We start from the raw sequence: 21,158 nt of genomic DNA on the forward strand, positions 1-21,158 counted from the left end.
TACAGAGGGTTCTAAAGACATAATAAGGAAACTACCAACAGGGGTACCCAATTGACTGAGATGGAATGCCGTTTCAAACAGAGGAATTACCCAGTGAAGCTCTTAAAAGAACGGAAAATGCACTTGGGAGTCCCCAAATACTGGAAGTAAAAAGGATGCGGATAACAGAAATGACCTTCGTCACTACTTATACTGGCAACAAGAGGGGGATAGGCTCATCATTATGTAAACACTGGGATATCATCAGTTCAGATCCATCACTACCTCTGGAAAATATGCCACCACCATGGATAGGCTACAAGAGAGCTAGATCCTTACGGGACATTCTCTTCCAAACAGACCCCCAACATTGCTATACAAGATCTACTTGGCTTTATAAAAAAAAAAAAACAGGAGTGTATCGTTGTTTAGGCTGCACCACTTGTGGGGGCCTTATTACTGGATCCTCCTCTCACCCATATAGGAGGAAGAGTTACAAACATAAATTTTGGCTCAGATGTACAACCACACATATTGTGTATTTATTACACTGCACCTGTGGCCTTTATTACGTGGGCAAGACCTGTGACGACCTCAGGACCCATAAGGCTAATCATCGATCCGCCATTTGGACAGCTATCAATAAAGGTTCCTCAGAACAACCGGTAGCACGTCACTTTCAACAACTCCAACATAGCATGACTGACCTGAAGTACACAATTATTGATCACATCTCCCCTTTGAATAGATCGCAACAAGATACTCCTACAAAGAGAGGCCTGATGGACTTACAATTTGGAAACATTAATCCCTAAAGGATTAAACACCCATCTGGACTGGTATGCTTTTTTGTAACTTGAGAGTCGTTATCCATTAAGACCCTTACAGGCCCTTCCACTTTCTCTTTCTTCATATTCTTACTAGTAGCATTAATCTTTGTCTCCTTATGATATACTAAGCTTATCATTTTTTTATTTTTATTCATTTGATAATTGTATATAGCTGCTTTATGAGATACAATTATATGGTGCTTTTGTATAGTCTGCTAGTCATATATGTGCTTCTATAATATTGTATATATTATCCATCATATTATATTTGTTTTAATTTTTTTTTCTCAGCTCTGTATTAGTATCTATTATAGTCTCCCCCTTATAGGTTTGGCCTCACTTTGACCCATCACCTTTGCGTTGTACCCGGTTATATTCAGATTGTGAATCTGTAAGCTGCATTGGTGGTCAGGTGATGCTATAATAATTGGGTCCTATTTTGGGACTCTTATAGCTATGATTAGATAGTGTATATCGCCCTTTAATGTTTTCCACAGTTTTGTAGGTTTGCAATGTATAGGAGGTGATATTGTACAGCAATGTTCTTTGTTCTAGTCTGATCTGGAAGCCTGAGAGTCTATTTTCATCTGCATTGCACTTGCGATACTTATTTCTGCCTCCCGTGTCACTTTGGGTAATTTTGAGTTCTGCTCGACCTAGCAGTTGGCTTTGTTTATCTCGATTGTCATGGTAACATATGCTGAGACGCTGCATATCGCAATTTGGCCAGGAGATGCAAAAATACTATGGCCTCATTCTTATGACTATTTGCCTGTCTGTATTGTACCTTTTGGTCATAACTGTATATACTTTATCTCTGGTAATTTGTGTATTTTTTGTATTGGCCCGGTGGTGTACTCTACAAGGTAGAGGGTAAGCTGTTTTGTAACACTTGTATGTCTGAGGACGGACCTGTTGGTCCGAAAACGTTCACAGTAAAGTGATAATTTTGAACAAATTCCCAGTGGAGTGCACTTATATATATATATATATATATATATATACACACATATATATATATATACACACACACACACACATTATGCAGCACAACCACTGTTTGATTTGTTATGTGGCATTACCATTGTTTGATTTGCTATGCAATACTACCACTGTTTAATTTGTTATGTGGCATTACCATTGTTTGATTTGTTATGGAGCGCTACCACTGTTTGATTTGCTTTGCTGCACTACTACTGTTTTATTTGCATTTAGCCACCAATTAGCAAAAGCTACCCAGGTCCTGAGAAACAAAAATGGGCTGGCTCCTCAGCTTACATTTCTACTTTTCTAATACAGATAGCAAGAGAAGGAAACACAATTGATAATAGGAGTAAATAAGAAATTTGCTTAAAATTGCATGCTCTGTCTGAATCATGAAATAAAAAAAATTGCGTTTCATACTCCTTCAACTAGCAATGTAGATGGTATGTAATCATAGGGGGGCGGCAAAATGTATGCTCGCCTGTGTGGCCAAAAATCCTAGCATCGCCCCTGGGTGCTCGGCTCCCCGGATCTGCACTAAAGTTAGTTCAGGTCCTGGGAACTGAGAGTGTTAAGTCAGGTGTTAGCTCGGCCGGGCTCTGGCAAGAAGAAGATTGGCTTAACGTGCTCTCCAGAATTAAGGTAAGTATTTGTAGCTATAGATTAATTGTTCACCTTCAGTTTCAAAAGATTTACATTCGTTTAAAGAAAACAAAAAGGTAAATTAACAAAAACACCCACCAAATATTAATGGAAATTTCCAAAGCGAAAAATTTCATCTGAAACTAATTTTTCGGCCTGCACATCTATAATATATATATATTTATATTTATTATGAAAGATTATGTTAAAGCTGCTTTTTTTTGATGTTGAAACAAATTGGTCCTTAAAAATGGGACGCAAAACATTTTTCTTTCATGGATTTAGATAAAGCATACAATTTAGAAAACAAATATTTCCATTTTACTTAGAAAGTTGACAACTCCAGTGCCTGCCTTGGTATGCTCTTTAAAAAGGATAATAAGAGAAAAACAAGTAAAAGTTCATAATAGAAGTAACATTTTTTTTCTAAATTGTACACTGTGAATTATGAAACAAATTGATTGTCCTTTTAAGAAATTATTGCTCACTGACTGAGACTCAGAACTACCACTACTTTATTGATTTATCCTCAATAGCTTAAAAAAAAGTTGTTTTTTCTCAGTACAGGAAGATCAATTTAAGTGAATTTTTTTTTACAAAAACAGAATATGTAACAAAATAGAAAAAATTATTTATTTAAAAAAAAATAAAAAAATCAGTGTACTATGCACTTTCTGCACAAAACATCACCACCATCATATATCATTAAAGTATAATACAAATGAAGAATCTTGTTACCAATTTTATTATTATTTACATATAAAGTTACATTACATTATTATATATTTATGAACAGAAAGCATGTTATGAAATTGAGTCAATAGAACACAAAAATATCTTTACCATGCTTAATAAAAACATTAAACTTACTCTCATGATTGTTAATTAATAAAAGAATATAAAAAAAGATGCTCCTTGAAATTATTCAGCATGTTGGGACAAGGGAGATTCCTTAATCTTCACCAATAAACCCTTTAAGTGAGGATCCTTTGCCCAGTGCACTTGTGCACTCAATATGAACCTCTGATGGGAAGGAAGAAGCAAGAAAATATATTAATGTTCTTCATATTTGCACATTACAGAATAGCTTATTGGTAAGGTTATGGTAATTATTTTTCTTATAAAAAAAACTGCTTTAGCAAAATTTATTTTGTTAGCAAAGTTTGCATTTTTTTTATAGCCATGAACATATCCCTTGAAAAGCATCAGGTGAGTGGTAACCCTGATACTATAGTTCTATATCCAGGAATTGTATGTCTTATTAAACAGTGTAGCATGTTGCAGGGTCTTTATCCTTCCTGATGCATTCCACCTTCTCAGGGGTTAGTGGGGGGAAAAACAATTTCAATTATTAAATGAAAAGATGGCAACATAAAATATTGAAAGTACACTTTTAATATAAACTCCATAATTTAAAATTTTGCATAGTCTATGCTTGATGAAGAGGTGTTGACAGAACAGATGTTAAAGGGACACTGTACCCAAATTTTTTCTTTTGTGATTCAGATTGAGCATGAAATTTTAAGCAACTTTCTAATTTACTCCTATTAAAAAAAAAAAATCTTCATTCTCTTGGTATCTTTATTTGAAATGCACGAATGTCAATTTAGATGCCAGCCCATTTTTGGTGAACAACCTGGGTTGTCCTTGCTGATTGGTGGATAAATTCATCCACCAATAAAAAAATGCTGTCCAGAGTACTAAAACCAAAAAAAGCTTAGATGCCTTCTTTTTCAAATAAAGATAGCAAGAGAATGAAGAAAAATTGATAATAGGAGCAAATTAGAAAGTTGCTTAAAATTGCATGCATGCTCTTTCCGAATTACAAAAGAAAAAATTTGGGTTCAATGTCCCTTTTTTCTGTCATGATTCAGATAGAGCATACAATTTTAAGCAACTTTCTAATTTACTCCTATTATCATTTATTTTCATTCTCTTGCTATCTTTATTTAAAAAGCAGGAATGTAAAAGCTTAAGAGCCTGCCCATTTTTGGTTAAGTACCTGGGTTATGCTTGCTAATTGGTTTTCTAAACATAGCCACCAATAAGCAAGCACTATTCAGGGTGGTGAACCTAAATGGGCTGGCTAATAAAATTTAAATTACTGCTTTTTTTTTAATAATCTTTTATTGAGGCAATTAGAAGTCAAAAGATAAAATAAATGTTCACTAACATTTACATCAGGCTTGAGGTATACAGTGAGAAAACAAACAAAACAAAAACAAACAAATAGTAGAACTGATGACAAGCTTAGTAAAACACAGTTCAACAAGTTGCTGAGAAAGATATGTAAATATAAAAAGCTCTGTTTCTCAGCATACAGTAAAGCTTATACTATCAATATTAAATATAGGAGTCTGATCTAGGAAGCCTGTTGTCAGTTTATATTATATATATATATAATAAAAAATATATGAAGTAATAAGAGTAAACACACTTGTCTTATATAGTGATTAAAATGTTCAAATGAAACCTCATTTTAAGCAATAAACAGATAAATGAATGAGGTCCTCCATGCACTGAGTGGGTCACTTTTGGGCCCCTATATTCTTATATGCCTTAAGGGGGGGGGGGGTTCTATTGTAACGCAATTGTCGCTCTTGGATCTTAGAAAATTTGTAGTAGATTATTTAATTAGTATGTAAATACAATTGAACTAGTAGCGGAGGTAATTATGTTCTGTTTGTTAACAGGTCTCACTCTGATCCTTATATATATATATATATAATTTCCCCTTTGAGACAATAATAGCATAAGAGTATACTGATTACTAGAAACTGATTAAAACAAAAAAAATGTTATATTAACTAGACTATGAGATTACAGCCAAACATGCAGCACTTATAACATTATATGAAAAAAAACCACAAAATGACACCAAGATGATGGAGTAGCACTAGTCCTCCCTCAATTTGACTGACTAAACTGTTTTTGGGCCTCTTGAATCATAAACAAACTTGGAGGGTAAATAGGCTAGGTGGAAGACATAACAGGCTTCTGCATGGCCTTAATTGAATAAGCCTGTTGGCTAAAATGAATATGTATCTCCAGAGATACTTAAGGCTAGGAACAACAGCTAATGTGGGAATAGCATGGAGATAGACTTAAGTCTAAGCTACAGCAATCTTGGGTCTGTCTATTATGGGGTACTAAAGGGGATATAGGTTTAACCTTTCTTCACTCAGGAGAAATAGGGATGATCTTAGCTTGCATCCTGTGGTATATACATATAGCAAAACTGATGCGTTATTATTTATCTGGTCCCTGCTATTATGTCTGCGTCATTTAGCTTAATCGAGTTTGCCGTTTACTTGAGGAGAGAGCTTCTTAGTAGGGACTTATGATCCTCAATGTCAAGTGTTAAATGTAACGTTTACCTCTAAATAACTGGGGTAGGGAAACATAGCTAGATATATCCCAGCATTAATTAGCAAGTTATTAACTTTCGGGAAGGTATTATACATGCTGTGTTTCTCATTGTAGTAGGAGTCCTCTGAGATAAAGCCGATTCTAAAGGCTAGGAGCTGCGTTGCTCCGTGCTGTCTGGAGCAACGCAGCTGGTCTTCTCCATATCCTCATTTCACCTAACAACCAGGGATTCTTACTCGTTGGGCCAGACATAATATCTAACGAAAAAACTCCAGACGCTCTAGTAGCCCTTAGGGAGTGTGCTATGCGTCTCAAGTGTCTTGCACTCTGGTTGCTCTGTATCGCTTGTCCCGCTGCAAGTTTAATTGCCTCAAGTGGAAGGTGAGATCCCCCTGGCTCCGGGAAGCTGGCCGCACAATTTTGGTCAGCAGACCCACTACCTTCATCTTTAATGGGGTCAGATCAGGACCTTGGGGGGAATCAGAATACAGGAGCATCAAGGAGGTAGAAACTGGTCTCCCGTCTTCCCTACTGCTCACATTCTCTACCAATTCCGCTTGGGGTAAGGCAGGAGAGATTAGGTTTTTCTTAATCAGCAAGTCCTCGCTCGAGATCTCAATCGGTGGCAGTGGTGGGCTAGCTCGTTTCTTAGACACTGTTTGTAGAAGGGCTGAGAGGTTGTTGAATTTCTCGTCTAGCTGTCTCTCAAAGTCTTACAGCAGGGCCTGTAGTGCCTCATGTAATTCCTCAGGCAGCATCGTCACTACATGGTGCATACAGTTTAGTTCCACATTTTCTGCTTTGGTGGCTTTCAGGATGATAGTATAGCACGCTAGGCTGTAATATTGGCAAAAATAGTATCAGCGCACAAATGGCACTGTGCAACGACTAAGACCCACAGGTGCTCAGTCGGGGGGAGGGGGGGTTGGGAAGAGACAGCAACCTCTAAGTAAGTTCCAGAATATTGGGCTAGCAGCAATCATGGAAATCTTGGTATGAGATAGAAGAAGGAGTAAATAAGAAAGTTGCTTAAAATTGCATGCTCTATCTGAATCATTAAAGAAAAATGTGGGTTTAGTATCCCTGTAAGCACAGTGTTAGTTAGTTCAGCATTAGTTTGCTATGCTGATGTGATACAACATACGTAAATTATTTTACTGGTTGGCTGACTAAATACCATGGCATTAAGGTGACATTTTACTGTGCCACTTGTACATTAAAGAGTTCTTTCATGTACTATGTCGTAGCAAAGTTCTTAGCAATACTCTTGAGTTGGGTGGTTCAAAGGTGTAAATATAAAAAAACCTTCAGCATTTTGGTTATACAAATTCATGGGTCAGGGTATTTTATGTCATTGGCACACAAGCAGTAGCGGTTCGAGAGGGGGCAGCACCTTACTTAACATATCTAAACTATACAAAAGCAGCAGCAAACTTTATTACAAGAACAGAGACTCATTATTTAAAAAAACAGTTAAAAGTAAAAAAACATAACATACAGAATAATATAAGGAACAGGAAAGCCAATGAAAATAAACAATGAAAGGCAGTGGATGAAACCAGCCCACAGGTTTGTTCGTAGTGTCCATACATAGCCCAGAGTGTCCCAGTTCCTACTCTTTCTTTTTGCTGCTCAGAGATAAGTAGCATAGAAAGTCTGGTATATGTTGTGTTTTATTGTACTATTTATAAACACTTTCTCACGCATTTTAAATATACATTTTCCATCTTTTCCTGTACACCGATTACATACTTTTTTCCCCCTTATATTTTATTTATATGTCTTTGTGATTCTCTTTTCTATATATTTTTTTCCTTCTCGTCACCTCCAGTTTTATTTACTGTTCCCTTTCAATTTGCCCCAAACTCCCTTTTTCCCCCTCCCCTCTCACATTCCTCCCACTGCTTTTATCCCATCTACCTATGATATTTTTCTGTCTGGCTGCCACTCATATTGGACTTTTACTGTGTAACACACAGTGCAGCCCCTCTCTTGTGTTCTGTAATGCGGAGTATCATTTCTCTGACCTCCATCTTCCCTGTGATGTCGCCATTTAGGCAGTTTTTCTCTTCCTGGACGTTTTTGCCATTCTGGTCTACTCCTGCTCAACCTCCGGTATTGCCTCATCTCCAGTCTCCTGAAATAAAAATAATAAAAAAAAAAAGAGAAGTATTTTTCCTCAGGTTAGGTTTGTACTTTATATCCCTTGTATAATTTTCCAGGTCAGTTCTCCTGCACAGAATTCCTCAGCACAATTATTTGTCCTTGCTCTTCTGTTTTAGCAATTATATTATTATTATACTCTTTATATAAAAAAGGAATACATTTTTTTTCCTGATCATTCCCTCTCTTTGGATATGTATTTCACCAACATGTCACAACCAGATGATATTCAAACTACTCCAGAGGTTTCAGTCAAAAATATGATTTCATCCCTCCAAAATTTTAGGTAAAAATCGTAACCAGAACTAAATCATTTAATTTCCTCTTTTGAGCAGGCTCAAGTTCTCAAAAAATGCTTAACAAAAAGCAAAACATTTAAATAGTTCTAGTTTTAGACAATTTTCTTCCTCTGATGAAGACTATTACACAAATCATCTGGCGATTCAGACCCTTAAATTTTAGAGATCTAGGAAATCTTTCTTCTGCCAGTACAGATTAAATAATCTTAGATTCATCTTGGAATCCAATGTTCAAGCATGTGGACCTTAAAACAACCAAGGTCCTCTTAATGGTTCCCATCCACTGAGGAATACATTGATTTTATATCAGACATCCCCATTTCCAACTGCTAGAAACAAACTTAAGGCAAAATTTCCTCGCTCCTCCCTCACTAATAATTCAACAATTACCCCAGAAATTTACCCACAAATTTGAAAATGCTTAGGTGTCGCTGACTTTGGTCTCCAAAGAGTTTCTGATACACTCCTAAAGCTTCTTGATATTTCCGGCCCTATGACTTAGATTTTTGAACTGATGGAAGGAGCCGCAGCTTCTTACTTTTCATTAGATCCATCCATCATTAATTAATGTATCCAAAATGTTTTTGTCTTGCTTGGCAACACTACCACAGCTTTGACTTCTATATTGAATCCTAAACTTTCTGATTTTGCCTCTACTGAAACTACACAGATCCAAGCTGACTTATTTTCAGAGAGTCTTCTCTCATTATTTAAAATAACTATACCAGAGCCTCTCTAAATCAAAACTGTCAAAAAGAACAGATATGCCCAGAGCAAAATTTTTGACAAAGCCAGGAAAAGAAAAGTTAATTTCCCCGTCCCCAAGCATTAAATAATATACTTCTATACCAAAATCAATCCCAGTTGCATCAGTCTTCATCCCTGGTCAAGAGATTCCAGATCCAATGGCTGCTCCTGATCTTCCCAAGGTAATTTCTCATTTCCCTTTCCCCCAAAAGTAATGAGTGACAGACTCTCAGTATTCCTTCACAACTGGTCCCTCATCACCTCAGACCACTAGGTATTAAAAAAACTGTATATGGCAAATTTACTGCAAAGCCCCAGATATCAAAATAGAAGTTAACACCAGCAATAACGGATGGGGATCTTACTGTCGCACTTTTGGTTTAAATGCGGGAAATGGACTCTCCTGGGTTTGTTTGAAATCAAGAATTTGCTTAATACATCCACTCCTACCTCTGAGTTAGTACAAAGTGGAAATGTTGCCCATCCGAATCAGAACAATCATCTTGGCAGAACAAAATCTAAAATGCTAACAGAAATCATGCCTAAAGGATTTTTTTTACTTTTGCCTAGACAATAATTTTGTAAATGCAGAATACCTTTCTGGTTTGTCAAATTCTCCCCCTGACTGGGGTTCTTGTTATCTCAAGGACTCCAAAAACTAGACAAAAATATTTTTGGGGGATTTCTCTTCTCAGAGGTCCCTTTTGCATAGACCTCTTTGCCTCACATTGGTATTTCCAAGTGAAACCCTTTTTCAGTTGGTTTCTGGATCTGTAAGCGGTGCTGGCCAACGTGTTTCACCAAACATGCCCCCCTTCAGAGCATAGCCTTCCTCTGCAGGAACATAATCTCTCTCCTCCAAGTGACTTCACTTTGGCCTTCTTCCCAACCTTCCTCTTAACAGACAGCCTCAAAAACCCCAATTCACATCAACCAAAGCAACCTAGCCCTTATTTGCTTGGGTAATTTCAGGGGGTCCTAGCCTTCATAGGCCTTTCTTAACAGTCTCTATTATTAAAGGACTATTGTGCTCCAGGAACCAAAATATGTTAATCATCAGCTTGGTCTAAAAAGGCTAGCTGTGCTCGCAATGGGACCTGGTTCTACTTAACACCTATAAATCATTATCACCAACCTTTCAAATTTTTTCCACTCTGGTCTCATTTATAGGTCTAAGTTAGCTCCCTTATCAAAAGCCTGCCTTTTGGAAAACATGCACATGTTTGTAGACTACTTAAAAGTGGTCTGCTTACAGAGACCTCCCTCCTCTAAATACACTTCATTTTTGGATATTGATCTCATCCTTTCCTTCCTTGTTAGCCTTCTAATGACCTCCTGAAACAATTATCTGTTAAACTGGCTAACCATCTCTATCTTCTAATCCTTTCTTATGTAAAAGCTATTGAATAAAATGCTAAGATGTTTTCCCCTTTCTGTGTCACTTTCCTTCTCTGTCATAGAACAAAATATTTGTCTAAATCTAAAATCTTTCCTGAACAAACTCAACTATGTGTTGTCAAGTGTCTAAACGAATACAAAGCTAGAACCCTTCCTTTCGTACCTCTTCTTCCTCTTAATAATTAAATTTTCCTTTGCCCGTCCCCATAAATCTGTTTATATCTCTGGCTGAAGTATCTTTTCTACTCCTTTCAACGTCTAAAGCCTTTTTAAAATACTCCTAAAGACATTTTAACTTTGTTTATTTTGCTAAAGCTGGACCCCCCTTAAGGGGGACCTTTTCTGGGGGCCCAGTCGCAGTTGCAACCTCTGCACCCCCGGTAGTTCTGCCCCTGGCTGTGAAATACAATGCTTGTGTTTCTGATACTAAACACTCATAAAAGGTGGGGAGTGGGGGGGGGGCTGGATCAGACTACTCCAGACAGCATAGCTATGTAAGTCATGTTGCTCTTTTTTGAAAATTATTTTAAAATACTTGCCAGCAATTTTTAAACATTTTTTTTCTATGCAAACTAATTTTTTAATTGATTACCCCTTTTAGGATATGCACAGATCTCAACATGTTTTATTGCACTTTAAAATAGGACTGTTTGTAGAGGGGATTGAACCAAATGTATACATTATCTTATCTCTTTTAGGCAATATTTACATGTCATAATACAGCTTATACATGCAAAGGTAGTTTTATATAATTTCTATTACTTTTGTATACATAGTACAATCAGAAACTGTTATTTTTAAAAAAAATTAAACAAACATACAGTGGGTCATTTCTAGCTTCTAATTAGCTTACAACTGTCAAATAGTAGTGTCTAGATAAACTCCCAATTCTTTTGGGTGATATTTTCCTTTTTATTTTATATTTTAGTTTTTAAAGTGCATCACCTGAAACATGGGCTGTTATAAATGACACGCTCCAAAAAAAAGTATGTGTGTGTATATATATATATATATATATATATATATATATATATATATATATATATATATATATTTTTTTTTTTTTTTTTTAAATTATGTAATTTTTTTTAAATGTATATTATTCAAATGTATATTTCCTTTTAAATGTATATCATCCAAAAGAGAGAGATATATATAGATATATCTATATATCTTCCAATTGTAATTATAAATGGTTTCTAAATGTATTTTACAATGTACATCTCTTTAATTATATTTCTCTATAAGATGTTCAACTTTTGCTATGTTTGCTTACTTATGCATTTGTATCATTTTATTTTTATTTTGTATAAGACATTAGACACCTTCAGTCACTGCGAATTAACCTGCCGGTATATACAATGTACTGTATCTCTCTCTTTAGCTCATATATCCTTATGTGAAAAATGTATCGATGTTGCAAATGATGTCCGTTTTTTCTACAACTGGATGTAAGAGTATCCGTATCATCATTCTATAGACGTTTAAAGGGACATGAAACCCCAAATTTTTCTTTCACGATTCAGATAGAACATACAATTTTAAACAACTTTCCAATTTACTTCTATTATTTAATTTGCTGAAAGGTTTATCTAGGCAAGCTCAGGAACAGCAGATAACCTAGGATCTAGCTGTTGATTGGTGGATATCTCTCTCTCTCTCTATATATATATATATATATATATATATATATATATATATATATATATATATATATATATATATATATTCCTGTTTATTAAATCAGTATATATCTATCTATATCTTGATTGTGATTGGCTCATCCATGTGTTCAGTTAGAAACCATTAGTGCATTGCTGCTCCTTCAAAAAATGATACAAAGAGAATCAAACAAATTAGATAACAGGAGTAAATTAGAAAGTTGTTTAAAATTGTATTCTTTATCTGAATCGTGGAAGAAACATTTTGGGTTTCATGTTCCTTTAAGAAACTTTCTACCTTTGCACTTATGATATAACGATTAGCCCTCTCTTTGAAAATATAGGGATAACCAATTTAGTCATGTTTTAAAAAAATGACTACCACCTAAATATTTTTACTTTTGCCCTTAACTAAGACGGCGCAATAAAACGCTGCATCTCACTAAGCCATAAGTCACAAGACTTGGCACTAAATCTTTTTTGAACTAAGCCACTTTTGTATTAAATTATGTGCTAGTTATAGTGTAACTAAAACAAATTATCTATTGAAGGATTGTATATATCTAATGTCATTCACTGTTTTAAAAAAATTGACCACTTACTTCTGCCCTTAAAACACCACTTGAAACAAATACACCAGTCACATGATTTAGTACTTAACTACTTGTTACATATGTTGCACAATATATCCTTAAAAGGGACACTCAGGTTAAATTACATTTTCATGATTCAGATACAGCATGTAATTTTAAACAACTTTCCAATTTACTTCCATTAAAAAAAATGTGCACAGTCTTTTATATTTACAATTTGAGTCACCAGATCCTACTGAGCATGTGCAAGAATTCACAGACTATACGTATATGCATTTGTGATTGGCTGATTGCTATCACATGGTACAAGGGGAGTGGAAATATACATAACTGAAATTTGTTATAAAAAAAATCTACTACTCATTTGAAGTTCAGACTAAGTGCTATTGCATTGTCTTGTTATCTTGCATTTGTTGATTATGCAAATCTAATGTGTTGACTGGTCCTTTAACTTTTCTTTATGTTTCCGGTATGACTTTGTCCACATGCACTTCTGGCTCTACGTATAGCGTAACCACCACACATAATGCGCTAAATATAACGTAACCACTACACACTATCTATTGGTCTAAAAATTAACCACTTACTTCTGCCCTTAACCAAAATGGCGACTTGAAATACCGTTTGAAATAAATACACTAGTCACATGATTCAGTACCTAGCAACCACTCTGTCACATATGTTGTACAATATATCTTAAATCTAACCCGAAAGCACTTCTCTATGCCTCTGTTCACACGTACTTTTGGTGCTAAAATCTGCTCTTCTCTTTTTTGATTTGCTAAGAAAGCCTTTAAATAAAGTCTGAACTAGGCTGGTATTGTCTTGATAAAAGCCTCTTAGAAGGCCGAAACGCGTGACATACCAGCCCGAGTTTCTACTTGTATGCGGTGAGCACTTTTTCTCTTAGCTTAGCTAGTACTTTTTGTTTTTGTGCATCTGTTTGCTTTTCTTTCCACAGGTATATCCAGACGTTCTTGGTTATATCTGGACCCGAAGCCTTGGTTGAAGTAATTCTCTCTTCTGCATCATAAACTGGACTTTTTTTTTTTTTTTTTTTTTTTTTTTTAAATATTTTTATTGAGGTCAAAAAGCATTAACACAAATGAAAAACATAAACAAGGCATTCAAGACATATCTGATTTACAGTGGATATTAAAAGTCTCCATCAACCAGCCCTTGATATCAAAAGGTAAGGCCACTTTTGGACCTATGTAGTAGTTTAGTTCAGAGTCCAAGGGGTTATACAGTATTTTCGACTTAAAAGATTGCACATGTAACTCGAGCTCCAGTGTGTATGTGGTGTACAATCTGATAGGAGATGCAAGCCAAGTACAATAGTTTTGAGAAACATAACTGTGTTCACATAATAAAGACATCTGCCCTCATTTTATACTAGCATTAGTTACGACATATAACATAAAGAAAGGTTTACAAAGACGTACATCGTCATATTCAAAAGTATCACGAAACTGTTTGCTTCTTTTTTAAGGATTTTATATAGATGTACCGGTCAGGACTGGATATCATTTTAACACACACCTCGCGGTGACAAGCGGCCATTTTTGTGGCCTAACCAAAGAGAGAACCATAAAAATAAAACTACATAACAGAACAAAATGAAACTCCCCTATGCAGGGCTTATTGTCTAACTAGTATAGTCTACATTATTAAACCTAGTAGCTGTATATATGCACTTCCAACTAATCGTTGCGTTACATTCCCTGGGAAGATATCAAAGGGTTATAATACGGCTCACAGCACTCTCCAATTAGATGTAGCTCATGTTAGCGATTAGAAGTGACATATGGGCTCCCAACAACGGTCCCGGCCGTAGACCGCCAAGTGGGGCACTGTTATTGCTATTCTATATGTGCTTTGAGGCAGCGTACATACCACTGACCCCCTGTTCAGATCCAATTTTGTCAACCCAGAGGCCCCCCCTAAACCCCACAGGCAACACTCAGGGGAATAAAAGGGCGCCAGTGTATCCCCAAAGCCTCCGCTATGCCATAAATACATGAATATCTCTAAAGCTCCCTCATAGCGTGCATCAGGCAAAGTGTGTGTAGCCGTTTTAAATAAAACATGGGGAAGTGACAGCGAGTAAAACCACATTAGCATAGGTATAAATAAGCAGGATCAAAACATATTCAAACCAACAACACTCAAACAGCATTTTACAATACCAAAATGATGTCATGCTGGCTTCATCATGTCCCAATAATATTTCATCTTGGGCTGTTTCCCAAAGTCATTTTTTGCAGAGTGAGCAGATTTACTCATCAGTTGTTTTAAGGCTGCTTCGGTAAAAGGTGATGTGTCCTCCTTAGATATGATAAGCCGGGAATCACTTCTAGGATCTTGTGTATGGGATGCCTCCAGGTCGTGTCTATTTGACCACAGACCAGCGTATGGAAAAATGCCGGGCTGCTTGGGTTGTATAGAGGTTGCTGTGTAACGTGTTCCGTCGCCAGGGCTGCATGTGGGCTTTGTAGCTGCATTGAAAGATTCCACAGAGCTAGTGCGCTTCAGTTGCATGTTGATCACTGGCTGTTTGCTGTTTTGCCGGGGCGAGACCTTTCGAGGAGAACCCAGTAAAGCCAATTCTGTACCGGCCTTGACTCCCCGCTTTCTTTGTAGGGAGGAATCCATGGGATTGCTCTTTGCTGCGGAAGTGTCATCCATATTTGCCGCCTCCATGACCTCTGCTCTGCACTCTGGGTTAAAGTATAGTATATGTGATTGCGTTAGAAAGTCCCATGGCGCTCTTTGTAACAGATCCAGAAAGCGATGTTCAATTCTTTCCATAATGTCATCAAGGCGCATTAGACAGTTAACTTCCATCACAGCGGCCATGTTTATTGCGCAGCTAGAGGTTGCTTAGTAGCCGCAAGTTTTTATGTTTGAGAGGTCCCCTTTCTGCTATAGTGCTGCAGAAGTGTGAGAAGTTTATATGCAATTATGCCCAGTCCTGACAATGACCCTCGGCGAATCGAGGGGGGTAGCGCTGCCTGTCTTGAGCCGCCGCTCCAGGCCTTTTTTTGTCCACTCTCTTGCTTTAGCGTCAGAAATACAGTGAGGAACCTGATTTTCTCTTAGCTGACCACTAAACCAGTAGTGTTGATCATTTTTTGTGATAGGTCACTGTAGTAAGTACCCTACACCGACGGATTGCTGGGTTATCGGCAGGAGCACAGAGAAGATGCGACCGTTCACAGTCGCTGCTAGGACACGCCCCCCATAAACTGGACTTTTACTTTGGGACTTTTTGATTTCTCCTACTCTGGGACTAATCCATTGTTCTACATATGGGACGTCCCTTTCTCATAATCATATATATATATTTTGGTTTTTAGGACTCTGCAAGGTCCATTAGATATATCTGAGCTCAGATTTCTATCCATTGTCCTTTCCATGTACTGTTTGTTATATATTTTGTCATATATCTGGCTATATATTTAACAGTCCGTTATATACATTTTGGATTAAATCAGTTTTTATATACATCCTTTGTTGTCTTTTATATACGCTTTTATAATATTGTTTTTTACTATCTTACATATATACACTATCTCTAATAATATCTCCGATACAATTGTGCAACATGTTGGCACATGGTATTCACTCCCTTATGTATATATCGATACCAACATTTGCCTAAGTACCTTCTCTATAGCACACTTAAAGGGCCATGATACCCAAATGTTGAAACACTTGAAAGTGATGCAGCATAGCTGTAGAAAGCTGACTAGAAAATATCACCTGAACATCTCTATGTACAAAAGAAAGATATTTTATCTCAAAAGTTTCTCAGTAGCCACATCCTATTGAAAAGGACTTCTAAGCAGCAAATCAGTATGTCTGTCCCGGGACAGCTAAGGGAGTGAGCTTACGTGCACACTCATCTTATTTCCCTATTCAGCTAAGGAAGTTTACTATGAAATCTCATGAGATCACAGTAAAAGAGTTCATGACTTCAACACTGCTGATGCTGATTGGCTGCTGTTCATTTCTTCATATTTTTATTTTTTTTACCTGCAGCTGAGCAACAGCTGAAGTATATTGTTTTACATAGAACTTACTCTGCTGAGCTGAGGGAATTGTGAGGTAAAATATCTTCTTTTTTACATAGAGATGCTCAGGTGATATTTTCCTGTCAGCTTTTTACAGTTATACTGCATCAGTTTCAAGTGATTTAGCATATGAGTATTATGTCCCTTTAAGCTGTTGGGTGGTCCTATACCATTTCCCATTTCACATAATACAGCTTATACATGCAAAGGTAGCTTTAAATCATTTATATTACTTTTGTATACATAGTACAATCAGAAATTTATTTTTTTAAATATAAAATTAAAAAGTTTGGATTTATGAATGTTTGCATTTCGGAATTTCTGGATTTGGGAATATGTACCTGTATTGTGTTTCATTTTTATGGACACTACAAACAACCCACCATTCGGTGGTTTCATCCTCTCCCTTGCAGTTTTTATTCCTATTGGCTCTTCTGTTCCTTACATTATCCAGTATGTTAAGTTTTCACTTTTAACTGTTTTGTTTCTTTGAAAAGCTGTCAGCGCAGTAAACAAAGATTAAGCAAAATATTTGTTTCTGTGTCTTTAATAAAATCTAGATTATCATGACACTGATTTAGAATAATCTGAATTGCCTTTGTTCTGCTCCAGTTAGACTCTTTGAAATCATTACACAGATCTGTGTACATTAGTCAATACGCTCCCCTTTATATAGTTTGAATGAATCACAACCAAGTTAGCTACATTATTTTCAGTTACAAAAGGTTTCATTATTGCTGAACTATTGTATTCTAGTGATCCAGCTATTTTTACTTTCCAACTCTATTTGTTAGTACACATAGCCACATTACAATAGCTACTGCTCAGTAGATCAATAGTACGCTAGTGCCATACAATAGACCTTTTATGTCTCTTAAAGGGACACTAAACCCCCCCCAAAAAAATTTTTTTATTCAAGTAGAGAATACAATTTTAAACAATAACAATTTACTTCTATTTTCTAATTTGCTTAATTCTTTAGATATGCTTTGTTAAAGAAATAGCAATGCATATGGATGAGCCAATCACAAGAGGCATCTATGTGCAGCAACCAATCAGCAGCTACTGAGCCTATCTAGATATGCTTTTCAGCAATGTATATCAAGAGAATGAAGTAAATTAGCTAATAGAAGTAAATTAGAAAGTTTTTTAAAATGGCATGCTCTTTTAAAATCATGAAAGAAAAAAATATGGGTTTCATGTTCCTTTAAGTTTATGCCCTGACAAACTTCAAATTGTTTTACCTGAAAAATCTCTTGAATTATGATCACTTTATTAAGAGTACTTTCCATGTTCTCTCTTCCAACAGTCTGAGTCCTCATTTCTATTTGGTTCAGTTTTAGGTTTTGTTCTTCCAACTCCTTCACTTGCTTAAACAGCTCCTGTTGCCGAATTCTGATCTCTTTGGGTTAGAGGGGGAAACAAAATTGGGAATGATCGAAAAAAAATATCAGTCAGCTAAACATTCTTAACTCAAAAAGGGGGTTAGATTAGTTCCTAAAATGATAAAAAAAAAAAAAAACCACCACAAAACTATAAAAAAAAAAAATACAAAAAAAATAAATACATTTATTTCCATTATCAAATTTACTTAGTTTGTTGTTATCCTTTGTTGCAAAGCAGGAAGGTAAGTTTAGGAGTGTGCACATATCTGCATTACTATATGGCAGCAATTTTACAACAATCTCATACATTAGCAAGAGCACTAGATTGCAGCACTATTTACTGTCATGAAGTGCTCTAGACTAGACAGGGGCCGCCGCACAGGGCGCCATGGCAACAAGGGCGCCAGGCAGCCAACACAGCTCACTGTCACAAAGCCGCTGTTATTACAAAGTGATCACGTGTGAATGTGCAGCTTTTGTGCTATAGAGGGGCAGGGGGCACGCTGTAGTGAGGAGAGAGGTGTGTTCGGCAAGTGGGTGGTCAGAGAGGCAGTGAAAGGGGGCGGGATCACACACTGTATATTATTACAGTCCGTATTAACATACAGTGTGTGCACCCACCCCCTCTGATCTTCCCGCCCACTTGCCGAACATCTTCTCCCCAAAAACTGTACAGGACTGGGGATACAGTGTTAAGGTCCCCCCACTTCTTCACAGTCCCATTGGGGAGGGGCAGGGAAAGGGTGTACATCTCCCTGGAGGGAAGGGATTCCCTCCTGCTGTGTGACCTGTGTGTCACAGGAAGCACAGCCGACAAGATTCAGCAGCCAAAAAAATAAACTACAACCAGCCCAGGAGGTACCCTGCCTGTCTATCTCCCTCTGTCCACCTTCCTGTCTTTTTCTCTACCCTGCCTGTCTTTCTCCCCCTTAGTCTGTATTTCTTACCCTGTGTCTTTATCTCTCTTGCCTACATGTCCCCTATTTTTCTCTCCCTTGGTCCCTTTCTCCTCCCTCTCCCTTGGTCCCTTTCTCCTCCCTCTCCCTTGGTCCCTTTCTCCTCCCTCTCCCTTGGTCCCTTTCTCCTCCCTCTCCCTTGGTCCCTTTCTCCTCCCTCTCCCTTGGTCCCTTTCTCCTCCCTCTCCCTTGGTCCCTTTCTCTTCCCTCTCCCTTGGTCCCTTTCTCCTCCCTCTCCCTTGGTCTCTTTCTCCTCCCTCTCCCTTGGTCTCTTTCTCCTATCTAGATATCTATTCAATAAAGAACAACAACAGAACAAAGCAAATTTGATAATAGAAGTAAACTGGAAACTTTTTTAAATTGTAGTCTATCTGAACCATGAAAGAAAAAAATTAGTTTTCATGTCCCTTTAAAATATCCTTTTATCCATTTTAAACTTAAAGGGGTAAGAGATTGATTTGATGTTTGAGATTTACCCATTCTGGATCTTCGTATCGCAGACAGCTTCTCTTGCAAATTTCTGTTTTTCTGAATTATGAAAATATAGGTTATTTGTGGGCTATAATGTAAGGTATCTGAGTATGTGGGTGTTGAAAATACGTGATTATCAGTATCTCTTTAGAAATTAGATAAATTATTTTAATTTTAATGCCCTTTTTAAAAGTTAAAGCTTCATTATTTTTCCTGTTTTTCCTGCAAGTTTACCTATTCAAAATGTGCTATTCCTATTGAACCATAAATTGCATACTTCTTAATTAAAAGGGTTATAAAAATGAGTAGTGAAACATGCTATTTTAAAGGGATACTGAACCCAAATTCAAGCAGGAATGTAAGCTTACGAGACGGCCCATCTTTGGTTCAGCACCTGGGCACAGCTTGCTGATTAGTGGCTAAATGTACCCACCAATCAGCAAGCGCTATCCAGGGTTCTGAAACAAAAAATGGGCCGACTCGTAAACTTACATTCCTGCTTTTTCAAATAAAGATACCAAGAGAACAAAAAAAATTTGATAATAGGAGTAAATTAGAAAGTTGCTTAAAATTGCATGATCTATCTGAATCACGAAAGATAAAATTGGGTTTGGTATTCCTTTAAAGTTTATTGATTGTTTTAAAAAATGTTTAACATTTCCATTCTTGAGGGAATCAAACTAGATGGGAACTGCCCTGTTTGGAATGGTGGGCACTTGCTTTTAAGATACTTAATTCTTTTTTGAGGTTTGAAATTGTGAGTGAGTTTTTAATAATCTATTAGGGGTAAAAATGTGGCTTTACTCTGCAATTACTTTTTCTTTGTGCTCCGAAGCACATTTGTCCATCAGACATATGTCCGAGGGCAGATACGCTCAAGAGTGCTCTGTTCTCATCAGAGCCTTGGGCACCGCAACCGCCTCTGGGAACCTAACCATGGGTCCCACCCCCCATGACGTGCTTTTAACGCGCTTACAGATTGTGTTAGTACTGTTCTTGTGGTTCTATCTAATCTATCTTTCGATCTGTATCTATCTATCTATCTCATGGCTGGACTGCTATCCAACCGTCACACAAATGTCAGTTGGACAAATGTCCGTTGGATAACAGTCTGGCCACGTGCAGTGTACACAGTTATGTTGAGCAATACAGTGGATATAAAAAAAGGTCTACACACCTCTATAAAAAAGGCAGGTTTTGAAATGTAAAAACAGAAATAAGAATCTCAGACTGCAATGTGATCTTCCAACAAACAAAAATCCAGAATGGAAACAAAAATGTTTAGGAACATTTAAAAAAAAAACTAAAAAAAAAAACACAACCCACAAACACTAAAAAACACCATTTAACCCCTTAATGACCGGACCATTTTTCAATTTTCTTACCCTTAATGACAATGGCTATTTTTACATTTCTGCAGTGTTTGTGTTTAGCTGTAATTTTCCTCTTACTCATTTACTGTACCCATACATATTATATACCGTTTTTCTCGCCATTAAATGGACTTTCTAAGGATACCATTATTTTCATCATATCTTATAATTTCCTATAAAAAAAAATATAAAATATGAGGAAAAAATTGAAAAAAAACACACTTTTTCTAAC

General features: G+C 36.6%; 1 long non-coding RNA gene across 1 annotated transcript; it reads right to left on the reverse strand.

Moving 5' to 3' along the window:
* Positions 1–7,843: 7,843 nt before the first annotated feature.
* LOC128655715 (uncharacterized) lies at positions 7,844–19,574 on the reverse strand. Its single transcript, XR_008401887.1, has 3 exons — positions 19,559–19,574; positions 17,986–18,143; positions 7,844–7,941 (listed from the first exon to the last, which is right to left on the reverse strand). It is a non-coding gene; the product is annotated as an uncharacterized LOC128655715 (long non-coding RNA).
* Positions 19,575–21,158: the final 1,584 nt, after the last annotated feature.

The sequence above is a fragment of the Bombina bombina genome, chromosome 4 (genome assembly GCF_027579735.1).
Source record: "Bombina bombina isolate aBomBom1 chromosome 4, aBomBom1.pri, whole genome shotgun sequence".
Lineage (NCBI taxonomy): Eukaryota > Metazoa > Chordata > Amphibia > Anura > Bombinatoridae > Bombina > Bombina bombina.